The following is a 16,080-nucleotide window of genomic DNA, read 5'->3' on the forward strand; positions in this document are numbered from 1 at the left end:
TGCTTTGAAGGTGCCCCTGGAGAGTCGGCTTGCAGCCACTCTACCCTCCTGCAGGAGATTGCCAGTGGCCGCTCCGGAGGTGCCCCGAGACAGCCACGGCCAGTAGCCGGGCCCTACAGCCAGAGACGGCCTGAAGCCGCTCCTTTGTCAGGTGCTGAGCCCAGTCCACCCACCTACGACTTGGAGGGAGCCCCCAGCCTAGAGAAGTATTGGAGAGGCCCTGTGACCACCACCGGGCTCTTCTCCCTACAGCCGGTGGAGACACCCCTGATGGACCCCAACGCCGGCCAATGCTGCAGCTCACTCCTGACGGCGTCCCCGACCTTCGGGGACCGCAGCTCCCGTGACCTCCCGACCGCTCCTCAGACTCCCTAGCGGGACCTCCCTGCACCCAGACGCCGGAGATCCTTATCCTCCGTCAGGCACCTGACTCAAAAGTTCAGGCGACTGTTCGGTCCCAGCCCAGAGGACCAGACTCCCACCCCAAGCCCAGAAGCCTCGGGCCCCTACGCCCCCAGCAGCCCCGGACGAGAAAGGACACCCCTACACGCTGTACCCTGCTCCCGGGACCTAGCAGCCCCTGGCGGATCCCAGCCCCGTCAGTAGGGAGGCTGAGACTCCGCCGCCGCCCTTGCGCCTGACTGTGACACGTCCGACCTGACAGTGAGTGAAAGTGAACACACGCAGCATGAAGACAGTGTAGAAGTGACAGAATAAAGTGAGCCAGTGGTTAGAGCATAAAAGAAAGTGGTGGAAAAAGATAGTGCAATAGTGAGACAGTGAAGGACGGGTCTACCATGGTTAACAGTGCCGCCGTATCACGTGAAGATCATACGTAGGCCCCTGTGTTGAAATTCCAGTACCGCCAGCTCCACCCTGGTACATAGTGAAGTAGTGTAATAGTGATCTACAGGCCGAGGTACAGTGAACACTCTATCCAACAGTGACGGCACATCTCGGTAAGACCGCGCTTAGGCCCAGTGTAAAATATTAACACTACCCAGGGAAATCACACAACCACCACCACCGGGCTAGGATATCTAAACTCCTCCTCCAACATAAGTGTCTAACTCAAGTGCCATTCACCCTAACCAATCTGGTCCTGTACAGTATCCTGCGTGATACTATTATTTCATATCTGCAGCCCAAGAATTATAATTGTCCAGTTTATTTGTATTTGTGACATCTGCTCGTTCCTGTGTAAGATTTAGTCATACACATGTTAGGTGTTGCCTTGAGTTTTTGTGTCCTGCCTCTCTCTTATTTGTCTAAGCTCCAGTCTAGAAAAAGAACCCAGCTATTCACTAGGTGCTTTACGGACAGGATGCCGACCCTAAAACACCTAGCATTAGTGTAGGCAAGTAAAATTAGGGCAATATATGTGTAAGCATGGTCTGCCAAGGTTTTATGCCCTGTTCCTCCTGTTGTGTGTTCTAGTTCCGGTCTAGAAAGAGGACCCTGCACAGTAGATAGTGTTCCCAGGATGAAAAGTTGACATAAAAACACCTAGCATAACAGAGGAGAGGGAAGGAAAGAAGATAAAAAGGAATAGAAGAGGAACGCGGGGAGGGGGGAGGAGAAGGAAAAAGGCATAATGGTGGGAACGAAAGAAAAGGGAGGGGGATAAACAGATGTGGAAAAGAGGAAGCAGAAGGGAAAAGGCAGAAATGGTCAAGGCAGAACTATGAAGGGATGGATGAGAGACAAGAGAATGAAAATGGAGGAGGAAGAGAGAAGAGAAAAAGGTATGGATGTAAAACAGACAAGAAAGAAGAGAGGGAAACAGTGGAGCAGGATGGAATGAGAGAGAGAGAGAGAGAGAGAGAGTGCAATATAGAAACTGAGCGTGTATAGAATAATGGAAAGTGATAAGGAAGAGGAAAGGGGGGGTGGTGAGAAAGGGAGAAAAGGAATAAAGGAGGAGAACGGGAGAATGCACAGGGTAGAAAGTGAAGAAGGAGAGAGGAGGTAGAAAGGGGTGGAGGGAGGCATGCCTGCGTGCAGCCAAAGTTTCCAAGGCCTTCCCCTCCCTTTCTCCCCCCCCCCTCTTCTCTTCTTTCCTACCGTCCTCTCCCCTCTCCCTTCTTCCCACCCTCCCTCTCCCCTCTCATTTCCTCCCTCCTTCTCCCCTCTCCCTTCCTTCCTCTCTCTCTTCCCTCTCCCTTCCTCCCTCCCTCTCTCTCCTTACCTTCTTCCCTCTTCCGTCGTACCCCATTCCCTTCCTCCCTCCCTCTCTCTCTCTCTCCTCTCCTTTCCTCCCTCCTTCTCCTCTCTCCCTTCTTCCTTCCCGCTCCCCTCTCCCGTCGTACCCCTTTACTTTCCTCCCTCCCTCTCTCTCCCCCCTCCCTCTCCCTTCTTCCCTCCCTCTACCCTCTCCCATCCTAGCATTCTCTCTCCCCTCTTCCTTCCTTCCTTTCTGCCACTCTCCCTCCTTCCCTCTCACTCTTCTCCCATCCCTCCCTCTCCCAAGTTCTTCTCACTCCCCTTTCCCCCCTCCCTCTCTCATACCGTCTCCCTTTCTTCACTTCCCCCTTCCTCCCTCTCCCTCCCCTCCCCATTCCTCCCTCTCTCCCCTCTTCCTTCCTCTCTCTCTCTCCCCTCTCCCTTCCTCCTTCTCTCTCCACTCTCCCTTCTGGTCCCTCACCTCTTCCCTCTTCCTTCCTCCCTCTCTCTCCACCCTCCCTTATGGTCCCTCCCCTCTCCCCTCTTCCTTCCTCCCTTTATTTCGCTTCTTCCATCTCTCTCCCGGACTCCCTTCATCAAGGAAATGAATATCTAAATGTATTTTTCGTAAAATACTGCATGGTGGTCCTACTTCCTTTTCCCTGCCAGTTTCGGTTGGAGGCTTCGGTGGGTGGGGGAGGCTTTCTTGCTTTGCTGTCCATACCTTCAGCTCACAGAACCAGTAAAGTGCGCTTTGTGAGCGCGTGACGAACAAGCGAGCGTTTGTATATATGCATATCATCATAATTTCATCTTGGTGTAAACCTTCAACATTTCTGGTGAGGCAGCTGAACAATAACAGAGGAATAACTGAGCTAAAATATTCACTCTCTCTCTCTCTCTCTCACACACACACACACACATTTGTAAGTGAAAAAAACTCATACTTCGCATGTGCCACTTTCACAGTGCTTTAAATGTATTTCATCGTGGACCATGTCAACTGAAGCCCTCGGTACATTCCCTTGGAAAGCTGGGATTTCAGGGGGTTTCTTTGGTCTCATTAGTAAACATACGGCTAAAATTAAAATTTACTGAATGTATCTACTACTGCTGAAAGAATCTCTTCTCTATCTCATATAGAAAAAAAATTATTAGCCTCTGAAAACCATCGCGGTCGGGCCGCGTCGTGTCGGGCTGGGCCGGGGCGTTTTGGGGCGCTCATTTCTTAGCTGAACGTAAACATCGCTTCGCTAAGCTGGCTCGCTCGCTCGTAATGAGATATCGCAGGCATAGTCTTCATTGTAACAAACAGTCCCATATGGACCAATAGGTCTGTTGTTATATGCTTTCCTTTCTATTTCTTTGTACTCCCCTCTCCCTTCTACCCTCTCTCTCTCCATTATCCCGTCCTCCTCCCCCTTCTTCATTCTCCCTTCCTCCCCCTCTCTCTCCCCTCTCCCGTCCTCCCCCCTCTCTCTCCTCTTCCGTCCTCCCCCCTCTTCATTCTCCATTCCTCTCTCTCCTTCTTCCCTCTTATTTCCCTCCCCGTTCCTCCCTCCCACCCTCTCTTCCCTTCTCCCCGTTCCTCCCTCCCACCCTCTCTTCCCTTCTCCCCGTTCCTCCCTCTCTCTCTTCCCGTTCCTTCTTTCTTCTCTCTCTCTCTCCCACTTCCCGTTCCTCCTTCCCTCCCTCTCTCTCTCGTCCCCTCTCCCCGTTCCTCCTTCCCTCCCTCTCTCTCTCGTCCCCTCTCCCCGTTCCTCCTTCCCTCCCTCTCTCTCTCATCCCCTCTCCGCGTTCCTCCCTCCCTCCCTCTCTCTCTCTTCCCCTCTCTCCGTTCCTCCCTCCCCCTCTCTTTCCCTCTCCCCATTCCTCCCTCCCCCTCTCTTTCTCTCTCCCCGTTCCTCCCTCCCTCCCTCTCTTCCCCTCTCCCCGTTCCTCCCTCTCTCTCTCTCTCTCTCTCCTTCCCTCTCCCTTTCTCCTCCTCTCATTCCCCCCCCCTCTCTCTCTCTCCCTTCCTTCATTGCTCTTCCCTTTTCGCCCCTCCCTTCTCTTAACTCCTGCCTCCCCCTCCCTTTCTCTGCCCCCCCCCCCTGTCCTTCTCTCACCAACAACAACTACCACCATCATCACAACAATCACTATTACAACTATCATCTCCATAATCACCTCCCGCCTAAACTACTGCCACAACTATCACCAGATCACAGCCGGGAGTAACAGTACTATTAAGCCTCTCATTACAATCATGTCTTTTTTATTTTATTATTGATACCACGGCATTTTACTTGGCCTTGGGAGATCCTCTCGTTGTAAAGTGGTTAGAAACACTCTCCACTAAACTCATCACTGCACTGAACATTTCCCTATTCTGGTCTTGATATTACAAGACAATGTTATTCGCCTCTGGAAGGGTCTCTTGTAGCCGAGTGATTGAGAACCACACGATCAGGGATATTATGAACGACTGAATTAAGATACCCGCCATAAACACGACCACAACTACTACACAGCAACAACAGCTACATTTACCAGCACAATAACCAATATCTTTTTGGTACACTGAAATTATGACAGCATCATACCAACAACACCACAACCAAGGCCACATCACATCACAGCATACCGATATCACACCAAAACCAAATCACACCCATCCATAACCAACAATACAACAGTGCATTACATCCAAACCAATATCACATAACACTACATCACCAATTCATGATAGCAACTCAGACCACCTCACAACACTACGAGTATACCACACAACCGACACCACACACCACCACATCACACCTCAACACAGCCAACATGCTACAATTACATCATACAGACCACATTATAAAGACACCATACCATACACTACAAGTAATATAAAACACCACGCCAAACTGAACATCAGCATCACATTCCACCAAACCATTACCATAGCCAACATATCAAAGCAAACCGTACCAACACATCACACCACACCAAGCACATCATCGCATCACACCAAAGCACACCACAACATCACACCAAACTCTACCTTACACCATCACACCACGAAACACATCACCATATTATTACACCACAATAAACAACATCCCACGCCAAAAACAACACCACAATAAACAACATCCCACGACAAAAACAGCAATCACATATCAAACAGCAGCAACCCTCACCATATATAACACCATACCACACAATACCATACCACACCACACACATACAAACACCACACCATCACACAAGCTCTGACCTGCTTGCTCTGCTTAATTCCATAATAACTCTCTCTGTAGCGGAGGTAATGCAGGATTGCATGCAAGTATAGACTTTAGACTAAGTGTGCAAAAAAAAAAAAAAAAAAAAAAAAAAAAAAAACGAGAAAAAGGGAAAAAAGGTGGGAATGCAGTAAATATTCATTCTCTCTCTCTCTCTCTCTCTCTCTCTCTCTCTCTCTCTCAAATTTCTTGATATTTTTCTCCTTTTCAAAAGTTCCTCCTGATCCCTCTCCTTAAATTACTCTTACTCTCTTTTCATACTCTGTTTTTTCCGCGCAATACATCCCTGCTCTCATCATCATCGTCCTCTGCGTAATCGCACATTCCATCTTCCCCTGTTTCTCACCATTTCGTTTCCTTTCTTTTCCCTCTTTTCTCACGTTCTTTCCTTTTTCCTCACGTTCTCCTTTCTCACACATCCTATACCTAATCTTGTCTTCCAATTCCACTTCTTTGTGTTATCTTACTCCCTCTCCCCCATCTTTTTCGTTCTCCCATATTATTCCTCCTTTTTTCATATTCTTTCCTCCCCCCTCACCTTCCCTCTCATCCGTCATTCATCCTGTACCCAAGCCTACCTTCCATCTCTCTTTTCATCTTTCCTTTTTCCTCAGTCTTTCCCAAGCCCAAATTCCTTGTTCATATTAACTATACACACACACACACACACACATTATATAGATGATCTTTCTTCATACCTCTTTCATTACATTCAACCTCCACTCCTTCTCTTTCCATATCTTTACATTTTCCTCCTATGCTTCCGTTCCCTCATATTTCTCTTTTTCTTACTTTGTTTCTCTTCTCTTTACCTTACTCCCACTCACTCATTGTCTACATATTCCTGTCTTCAATCTCCTTCAAATTGTCATTTCCCCTTCTTTCCTTCCCCCCCCTCCTCTCTCTCCCCCAAAAAAAAAAAAAAAAAAAAAAAAAAAAAAAAAAAAAAAATCCCACCAACCCTTTTCTTTCATCCATCACACCCTACCATAATTCACTCCACCCCTTCCACTTAAATCCCCACTTAAGCCCACCCCACCTCACTCAGAATGCGATACGTATAATTTCCCAAGTAACTGAGCTTTACGAGTGTCCTGGGATCGGGCTGAGTAATTTTTAAGTGAGCTTGGCAATTAGGTAAGTAGGAGGGAGAGTGTCGGGGTGGTGCGGCAAAGGAGGATGAATTGGTAGATACGTGTGCTTGTGTTCTGAGGTTTTAGTCATGTACTTCTACTCGCAAACGTCTTGGTCTCCTACGTATGTAATTACCTGTAGATAAATCGCCTACAGTAGGTGCCACAGTATGTGCATGTAGTTCATATATGCTGATACCCACGAGGAAAAAAGCAAACTCGATTTTTCCAAGCTGCTTATGTGCGTTGACACGAAACCGTTTGGGAAATTTCGTGTTCAATTTTTCATCTGGATATCAGCATATGTAGCTACTTATTTAGCTACCCTTTACCTCCTCCAGTATCAATATATCCCCTGTAATTTATTTTCACATTCGTCATTTTTTTTTTTTTTCAGCTTAGGAGAAACCCTTCGTGGTGGAGTTACAAAGCTGCCAATAACCCAGTACGTACAATGAACTGCTTTACATTTTATTCGTACTACTCTCAGACGATTATAATTAACCTCCAAGTGACTGCTCGTAGTGAAGGAGTTAAATCGACAGGTGTATCAGTAGCTGTATTTTTATGGCTTTGGTCATACCTTTCTCTTTAAAAACCCTTTGGTTTACTATCTATCTATCTATTGCCAGACGCCTCAATCCCGTTTGGGGTGGCCACAAACAAATCGCCTCCAAGTCGCCCTGTCCCCCGCCATTTCACTACCCTGCTCCCAACTCACACCCCCCTCTCTCATATACCTCTCCACCCCATCCCTCCATCTCATCCTCGGTCTCCCCCTCCCTCTTCCACCCTCCACCTCGCTCACATACACTCTCTTCGTCAGTCTTTCACCCTCCATCCTCTCCACATGGCCAAACCACCTCAGTGTGTTCCTCACAACGCTTCCTATCACATCCACATCAACACCACAACGCTCCTTTATATCCTCATTCGTCAGCCTGTCTCTCCACGTGACTCCACAAGCTCCTCTTAAATAACTCATTTCCACTGCTCTCACTCTTGACTTGTGTCCTTCCAACAACGTCCAAGCTTCACTTCCGTACGTTAGAGTTGGTATCACAATACTGTCATGTAGTAACTTTTTTACTTCCATGCTCACTTCCCTGTTTCTATCACTGCTTTCAAGGAACCAGCAACCTTTCTTCCCTGCTGTACCCTTTCAAGCACTTCACCCTCCAAACCTCCATCCTTACTCATCACACTACCCAAATACTTAAACGTACTCACATTTTCCAATTCCTCACCATCCACCCTCGCTATACATTCACTGACTTCACCTCTCTCAAAGACCATCACTTTACTCTTCCCTACATTCACCTTTAGGTTCCGTTTCTTACACACTCTCTCAAACTCATCCACCAAGCCTTGCAGCTCCCCTTCATCTTCACTCAACAACACAGTATCATCTGCAAACAACAGTACAGGGAGTTTCCAAACACTATCCTCTCTCACCAGGGCCACTCCAACATCCACTACCCTACCTTGTACCTCTTTTATTACCCCATCCATGTACAGATTGAACAACCATGGAGACATGACACATCCCTGTTTCAAACCAACTTTCAAAGAGAAAAATTCACTTAGTTCACCATCCACACGCACTGCAGCCTTAGCACCATCATACATACTCTCACAGCATTCAACAACTTCCCATCTACTCCATATATTCTTAACACTTTCCACAATCCTTGTCTATCCACCCTGTCATATGCTTTCTCCAAATCCATGAAAGCCGCATACAACTTCTTTGCCTTCTCTAGAAACTTTTCCACTAAAGATCTAAGAATGAATATCTGATCTACACAACCTCTTCCCTTCCTAAAGCCTCCCTGTTCTTCTCCAACTAATTTTCTCTGTTCTTCTCTAACTCTGTCTATAAGTATCCTACCATACACTTTTCCTATTATACTAAGAAGACAAATGCCCCATGATTACCACACACTTCTTTTTCCCCTTTTCCTTTGTACAAGGGAATAATTATACCTGACTTCCAATCCTCCGGGACTCTACCTTCCTCCCAGGCCAATCTGCACATCTTCCACATCCATTCTACTACTATCTCTCCCCCATGCTTCAGCATCTCACCACACACTCCATCAATTCCTGGGGCTTTCCCCGATTTAACTTTCTTCATTGCTTCCACAACCTCTATCCTACTGATTTCTACCTGTCTTCTCACCTCCCTCCTTCTCCCAGCCATTCACCAGCCACTTATACTCGCATCACTTCCATCCTCTACGTTCAACAATTCCTTAAAGTGTTCTCTCCATCTGCTCACTTTTTCTCCCTTCTCCACTAGTAATCTACCATGTTTATCTTTCACTCCCCTGCTAACTTCACTTCCACCCTGTCTTACTCTTTTCACTTCTCTCCAGAACATTTTCTTACAGTCCCTCCACTTTACACTCAAATTCCTTCCAAATTCCTGATCCACTCTCTTCTTACTCTCTCTTACTAATCTTTTCACCTCTCTCTTCCTTTCCACATATAACTCTCTCTTCTGCCTCTCAACTTCTTCCACGCCCCTATTTCTCATCCATTCATTGTATGCTTTCTTCTTTTGTGCCACAGCCTGTTTCACCTCTTCAGTCCACCACGCTGTTCCTTGCACCCCCCTCCGTCTTCTCTTCCTTCCACACACCACATCACATGCTGGTTTACTGACTCACCTAATTACCTATTTACCAACCTCATAATCCCTTCGCTTCGAATTTTTTTCCTAAATGTTAATAAAATCGTAAGGTGATAAGAAAAAAAAAATGACGTTATTGTACTGAAAGAGTTGGTGGCAACATTTCTAACTCAACTATGACAAGTCTCTCCTACAATCGTTTGGCAGCGGCAGGACTGAGTAAAAGGAGTCGCTGCACTGAACAGGCGGATCTGGTAAGAGTGTATGTTCTATTGACATACTTCTTGATTTACATATTTACCTAATACCTGTTTAGAAACCACTTAACTCAATACGTCGATGCATTTCGAAAGTTTATTCTTGCCATCTGCAGATGATCTGATTCCGACTGAAAGGCCTTGTTGGGGTTAATCAATTTTCATTAACCTTGAAATACTGTGACGTCATATTATATTCTTGTTCCGTCTAGATGCTAGACGATTTTCGACTGCCTGGGAGAGACCTTTCCGTGGAGGAGGAATTAATACCTCCTAGCTGCAAGTTTCTTGACCAGTTTACCTTACATACACATCTAACATACTTTTAGCCTACCTACTAAATGATCAACTTCCCCTTTTATATTTCTCACCGCTTTCCCTTTACCTTTTACCCCTAATCCATTGTTTCCCTCCAGCTTTTTGTATTAACAAACCTACCACAATTCCTATCTATCTATACATTTTTCTGCCTGCGTACAAATGACGCCCGCTGTCTTTCACTGCTTTTCCTCTACTTTTCTTACATTCTCTTCTCCACTGTTAAATGTTTCCCTCTGGTTTCTTTCATCCCAAACAATGTCTCACCCTCTCCCTCCTCTTTTACTCACTTCATTTCTCCCTACCAACTCTGCTCAATACTCCTCTCCCACTTCGTACGTCCTCCGTCTTTAGCAATTCAAGCATCTTAATCTCTCCGCTTCTTACTGCGAGAACAACTGAAGCATATTTTCAACTCTCCTTTGTCCATCCTTTATTTTTCTACCTCATCTAACCAAAACACACACACACACACACACACACACACACACACACACACACACACACACACACACACTTTCTCTTTCTCTCTCTCTTGGAAACAATATTAGAATAATACCTCTCTCCCCTTTCTATCCCATCTAACAAAATTTTCTCTCCTCCTCCATTTCCCCTTTCATTCTCTCTCCGTCACTTCCACAAACCAGCTTCTATTTTCTCCTCCCGTGGAATCTATTGGTGATGAGTGCCTTTCCCTTCCTCGTGTTCCTATTTATTTATTTACTCTTTCTCTTCATATTCTGCACAATCAGTCCTTGCTCAATGCCCTCCCACTCCCCTAACTCCTTATTGCTCAGGTACTCTTTATCCTTCTCCCTCCTTCTGAACAATCATCTTTCCCCTAGCCTGCATACAAACCAGTACTTTTTCGTCAATAATCAGTGCCTTCTCTTTCCTTCTATTCCTTCTTACTGTTCATATCTTCCTCCTCCTACTCCTCTTCCCCCTCTCTTTCTAAACTCTCACTTTTCCTCTTACATACACACCAACTAAATTTCCTTTTCACATGACTATTTTTCTCACTAATTAATCTCTTTCATTTCCTACAGTTCTTTCTCATTGCCCATTTACTCTTTCTCCTTCCCTCGCTCACCCTTCTCCTGAACAATCATTTTCCCCCCACAAACAAGTCAACAAGGCAAGGAGGAAAACTACTCTCTCTCCTTTCTTCCCTCCCTCATATTTTCCCTCCTCCTGTACTTCCTCTCTCCCTCCGCAACGTCAATGTGAGCATTACCCCCACAGTCAATGGTTTCGTTCTCCCCTTTCTCCCTCCATCTTAATTAGCTTCACATTCTCTCTCTCTCTCTCTCTCTCTCGTACTACTTATGTCCCTCCCTACCCTCCGCTGTCCCTCCACCTCACTCCCATTCCGACTTCCTCTCTCCCTACCTACCTTCTAACATCCCACCTCCTCCCTAATACCCTCTCTCCTTCCCTACTATTCTTCTTCCTCGCTTTCTTTTCCACTTTCGCTCTCCCTTCTTACCCCTCTATCCCTCCTCCTCATTCTCCTACTCCCTATCTCCCACCCGTCCCTACCCACTAATATTCTTCCACCTCCTCACTTCCCTCTCTAACCCGCTCTCTCAGTCCTTGGTATCCCTCTTCTTCCCTCCCCTTCCTACCCTCTAACATTCTTCCTCCTCCTTCCCCTCCCTAATCCCCTCTCTTCCTCCCTACTATCCCCCCTGTTCACTCCCCTTTCTATTCTCTCTATATCTCTCCTCCTCCTGTGCCTCCGAGCACTAACTTTCTAACTTACTCTCTTCCTCACCCTCCCTCCTACTTTATCTCTGCCTCCCTATTATCCCTCCGCCTCATCTCCTTCCTACTTTTTCTCCTCTTCCCGACCGTTTATCCTTCCTCTCCATTCTCCTTCCAAACCCCCCTCTTCTACCTTACCCTCTGCTTTCCCTCCCCTTCTACTTCCCTCGATCAACAAAAGCTTCATGAAGATGGATCGCATGGGCATTCTACTCACTGTTAATGTCTTCACTTCCATACAGAAACTTACCTGTGTCCAGGCTTTTTACTTTTCCTACCTCCCTTAAACTTGCTATCTTCTATTGCCCTTCATAACAACACCACGAAGAGCAAATGAAATTCAGTGTTTTTTCCCCCTTCTCACTCCTCTTCCTACTCCCACAATTCCCCTCCTCTCAACCCCTTAAATTTCCCCCTCCTTAATCCCCTTCCTGCTTCTCTTATTCCTCTTCCCATTCTCGCTCTTTCCCTCCTTACCGCCATCTTTATAACTTGGCTCCCTCCCAGTCCTATTCTTCCCTCCTTTAATTCCCTTTCCCTTTCCTCTCTCTCTCCTTGTCATTCTCCGTCCTACTTCTCTCCCCACCCTTACTCCTCAAGTACTTTCCTACTCCCCCTCTTCCTCCCTACCCATTATTTTCCTTCAATCTACTCTTCGCGCACATTCCCTTCTCCCGCCCTATTCCCTACTATCCCTGCATCTCCCTCCCTCCCACACTCCCTTATCTTCCCTGCCACTCTCAGTCCCTCTACCAAACCTTCTCCTAAACCCTCATTTTTCCTCCTTTACTCACCTACCTTACTACTCAGCCACCTCTTTATCCCTTCCCCTATTTTCTCTGCTTTACTCATCCACCTCCCTAACCCATCCCCCATTTCCCTCTCCTCTACTTACCCCCTCTCTATCCTTTCCCCCATTTTCCCTCCTCCTCTACTAACCCACCACCTCTTTAACGCCTCCCCCTGTTTTTCCTCCTTTACTCACCTACCTCTTTCTCCCTCTCTCTTATTTTCCCTCCTTCTCTACTCACCTACCACCTTTCTACCTTCCCTTATTTTCCCTTTCTCTGCTCACTTCCCCTCCCCCCCTTTCTCTGCTCACTTCCCCTCCCCCCCTTTCTCTCTACTTTCGTCCCTCCAAGAACACCAGTACCACGAGGGCGGACCACAAACGTATTACCCATATTCAAGGTTTTCACGCGAGGTCGACCCCATAATCCGACTTGATTCCAAGAACGGACTCTCGATCCTCATTGCGCCCATCCGGATTTATTAGGTGGGATTGTGGTGTGCTCTTCTGTGAACTCCTTTTTATAGAAAGCTGTCCGATAAATAGTCACTTACGGAGTGAAGAAGGAAATACTCCTAACTTTGTGAATGACAGGACTGTCTGTATGATAATGACTCGCTTAAAGGCCGCCTTCGACGGCCTTCGCTCGATGTCAAAAGGACAGAAATGAGTCATAACTCGGGAACAAGTGGCCTGACTGGACTGGAAATAGTTTTATTCTTCAAGTTAGGGCATTTTAACGGTACCTTGCTGTTACAAAAATTGCGCTACGTTGCACCGTTTTTGCTGTGTTACGGTAACAAACAAACCAACAAACATACAGAAATCGGAATTTTGTACTATAATGATCCGATTTCTAATTTGAAGAATAAAAATTTCTAGTCCATTCGGGCCAACGGCTCCGAGTTATGACTCATTTCCGGCTTTCTGACATCAAGCGGAGGCCGCCGAAGGCCGCTTTTAAGCGAATGAATGATAAGACTATGAGCTATGAACTAACTTATCTTGTTTATTCCCTCCCCCCCTCTCCCACTCTCAGTTTTCCCTCACTTCATTTCCCTTCCCTCGTGCCTCTTTTCGCCCAGCTCTCCTATTCCTACAGCAGTTCAAGTCCAACTGTTAGATTTTTTATGAATGGACGACACCTGTAATCTGGTGTAAGGATTATTTTTTTAATTAATTTGTTTTTTCTTCCTCTGTTTAACAGTAAAAACTAACCCCTCTGCTGCCTTCCCTCTTTTTCCACTTCCCCATCTCCTTACTTCTCATCCGTGTCTTTCTCCCCCAGGACCTAGCTACTGTATACCAACATAATTTCGTTCCGTCTTTATTCATACATGAGGGTCCAAGTCGGGCAGAAACTGTTCCAACTTCTCAATCAACACAGTTTTCCTATGTGGGTATAACATCTCCATTCTAACCCATGCCAGTTTTCCTCTCGTAAAAAGGAAAATATAAAGTTGTATTATTGTAGGAAGAAAAAAAGACGTACGAAGAATTTGTACCCTCCTTTCTGTAAAAATAGGTCTTAGTTAAGCAGGGGAAACTGATCGTACGTCTGTCTGTGAAGCACCGTCTTGGTTTTCTTCGGCTGCAGTTTTGCGTATATTCACTGATTCGATATTGACGCTGGCGAGTGATGAATGAGATATGACCATGAGGGTGTGAGGGGAAAAGGGGAGGATATAGGGTGTAAGGGACGGGGAGTGGATTGAAGAAGAATGGGTCAAACCAGCAGAAGGATGGTGTAGGAAGATGAGGTAGACAGACGAGAAACAAAGAGTCAGACCATGGGCAAGATGGAGGTCTCCTGCAGGAGCATGGGATACATACTGGAACAATTACGGACGGACCAGAAACAGGATGGAAAATGTAAAATAGGATGGATGGAGGAAGAATAAGGGTGAAAATAACAAAGGATGGAGGTTGCACCAGATCGGTGATGGGAAGGAGAATAAGAGAAATATAAAAAACATGAAGGACGGCGTAGGAGAATAGAGTCGACACAAAAACTAAAAGACCAAGAACAAGATGGAGAGTTTATGACAAAAGACAAGGCTGATGAAGTATACGAGATTTGTCAAGAACAGAATGGATGGAAAAGATGGGTAAGTATATGAAGAAGCGTGATGTGTCGGGGATGGAGAGAATGCTGCTGAAGATGACAAACCAAGAGAAAGACGGAGACACATGGAGGGGGAGTACGAGTGTATGAGGGAGAGTGACGTGTCGAGGGTGGAGGGATAATCACTGCTTGGAACTGAAACGCTTGGATTTATTTTCTACGTCATCCCTCATTGGATGCAGCGTCAAATCAAGCTACCATTGTATCAAGGCCGACTTCTGTATAAGAAAATGACAGGTGAATAAACGCAAGAGGCATAAAATGACAAGTTACAGTTACATCATACAAAACCTCATTAATAACCTCCATTTACCTCCACATCAACCCACTGCATTCCACACCTGTTTCACCAATATACCATTATGACAAGACATATTGCACGTTTCAAAATACCTATAAACTGTTACGATAGACTTTACCCAATTGGCACGAAACCTTTCCAAGGCTGAACAAAATAGTCTAGAAGCAACAAGAATAAACCATGAGAACTGTAATCGTACTGAAAAGTATTCTCCCGGGCTGAGGAGGTTTCTTAATACCTCTTCCTAACCAGCTTACATAGGCATATACCACGTTAACAGCCTTTAGTGTATTATTAATACACACCATGCCCATATTAAAAAGATAAAAACACACACGACGGCATGTACAATACCACATATATACAACAGAAAAGGTGCTTGGATACCAGTCTTCCCGGTAGATGAGAATACGACCCTTCCTTTCATCCGTATCAGATTCAAAACTACTTTCCATATCTTCTCGGTTCTTCAGTTCCAAGCTATATGCAAGTTTCTGATCTATCAGTTACCATACATTCACTTTATTATACAAACCCTTTCGTACTCTCTCTCTCTCACTTACCCCGAAGGACCTTATCCTATAACCTCCACCCATCATTTGCCAACTTCTGTACTCTAAACTTTATCACCACTAATCAACCTCCCTTCTTCCTCTCGTACGCCAACTCTGCTTCTCCCTCAGGCACTAACGAGGGACGTCCTCATGCGGTGGCACCTACATAACTGTGCAGCTACACTGTCCGGTTATACAATCGTCCCTTAAATCCCTCCTTATTCCCCCCATCCCCTCGAAAGGAGGATGGTGAACAGATGAGGGTAACTTTAGCCTGCAGTCCACTGGATTCACGTTTCAGATGAATCTGGGGCTAAAACAACTACTGTATTACACTGTCTTTACTATAGCTTGGTTCAAATTTTCGTTCTTTTGCAGAGCATTTCATATAGCTCATGGGGAGAAAGAAAAAGCAGTACTACAGCTCTACATACTTTCTACAGCATTTCTTAATGACTAGCACCATATTCTAGTGTTAATCTTTAGTTAGTTAGTGGAGAGATGGCAATTCGAGGCCTCAGTCCATCCATGCAAATTCTCTTTCTCATCTTCTTTGAGTCTTTTCCTTTTCTCCCATTTAGGCTATCATCATTAAAACAGTTTATTTTTACTTGAGGGACTAATTCCGCTCCCACAACTGGAATACTAGGTCGCTTTGCATGAAATTCGATAAGCCTTAGTTATGGAGATGATTTGTTTACTGCCAAATCGACCCTCCGATCTGACAAAGCTGGGCCATCAACTAAGATGACAGGTGTTAGGAAGATA

General features: G+C 45.8%; 1 protein-coding gene across 4 annotated transcripts in view; it reads right to left on the reverse strand.

Moving 5' to 3' along the window:
* The window catches only part of LOC145395050 (uncharacterized), a 1,083,039-nt gene that overhangs the window by 737,028 nt on the left and 329,931 nt on the right, over positions 1 to 16,080 (reverse strand). The gene's annotated exons all lie outside the window — the stretch shown is intronic.

The sequence above is a fragment of the Coenobita brevimanus genome, chromosome 29 (genome assembly GCF_032717465.1).
Source record: "Coenobita brevimanus isolate Jiangsu-jjx chromosome 29, ASM3271746v2, whole genome shotgun sequence".
Taxonomy (NCBI): Eukaryota; Metazoa; Arthropoda; class Malacostraca; order Decapoda; family Coenobitidae; genus Coenobita; species Coenobita brevimanus.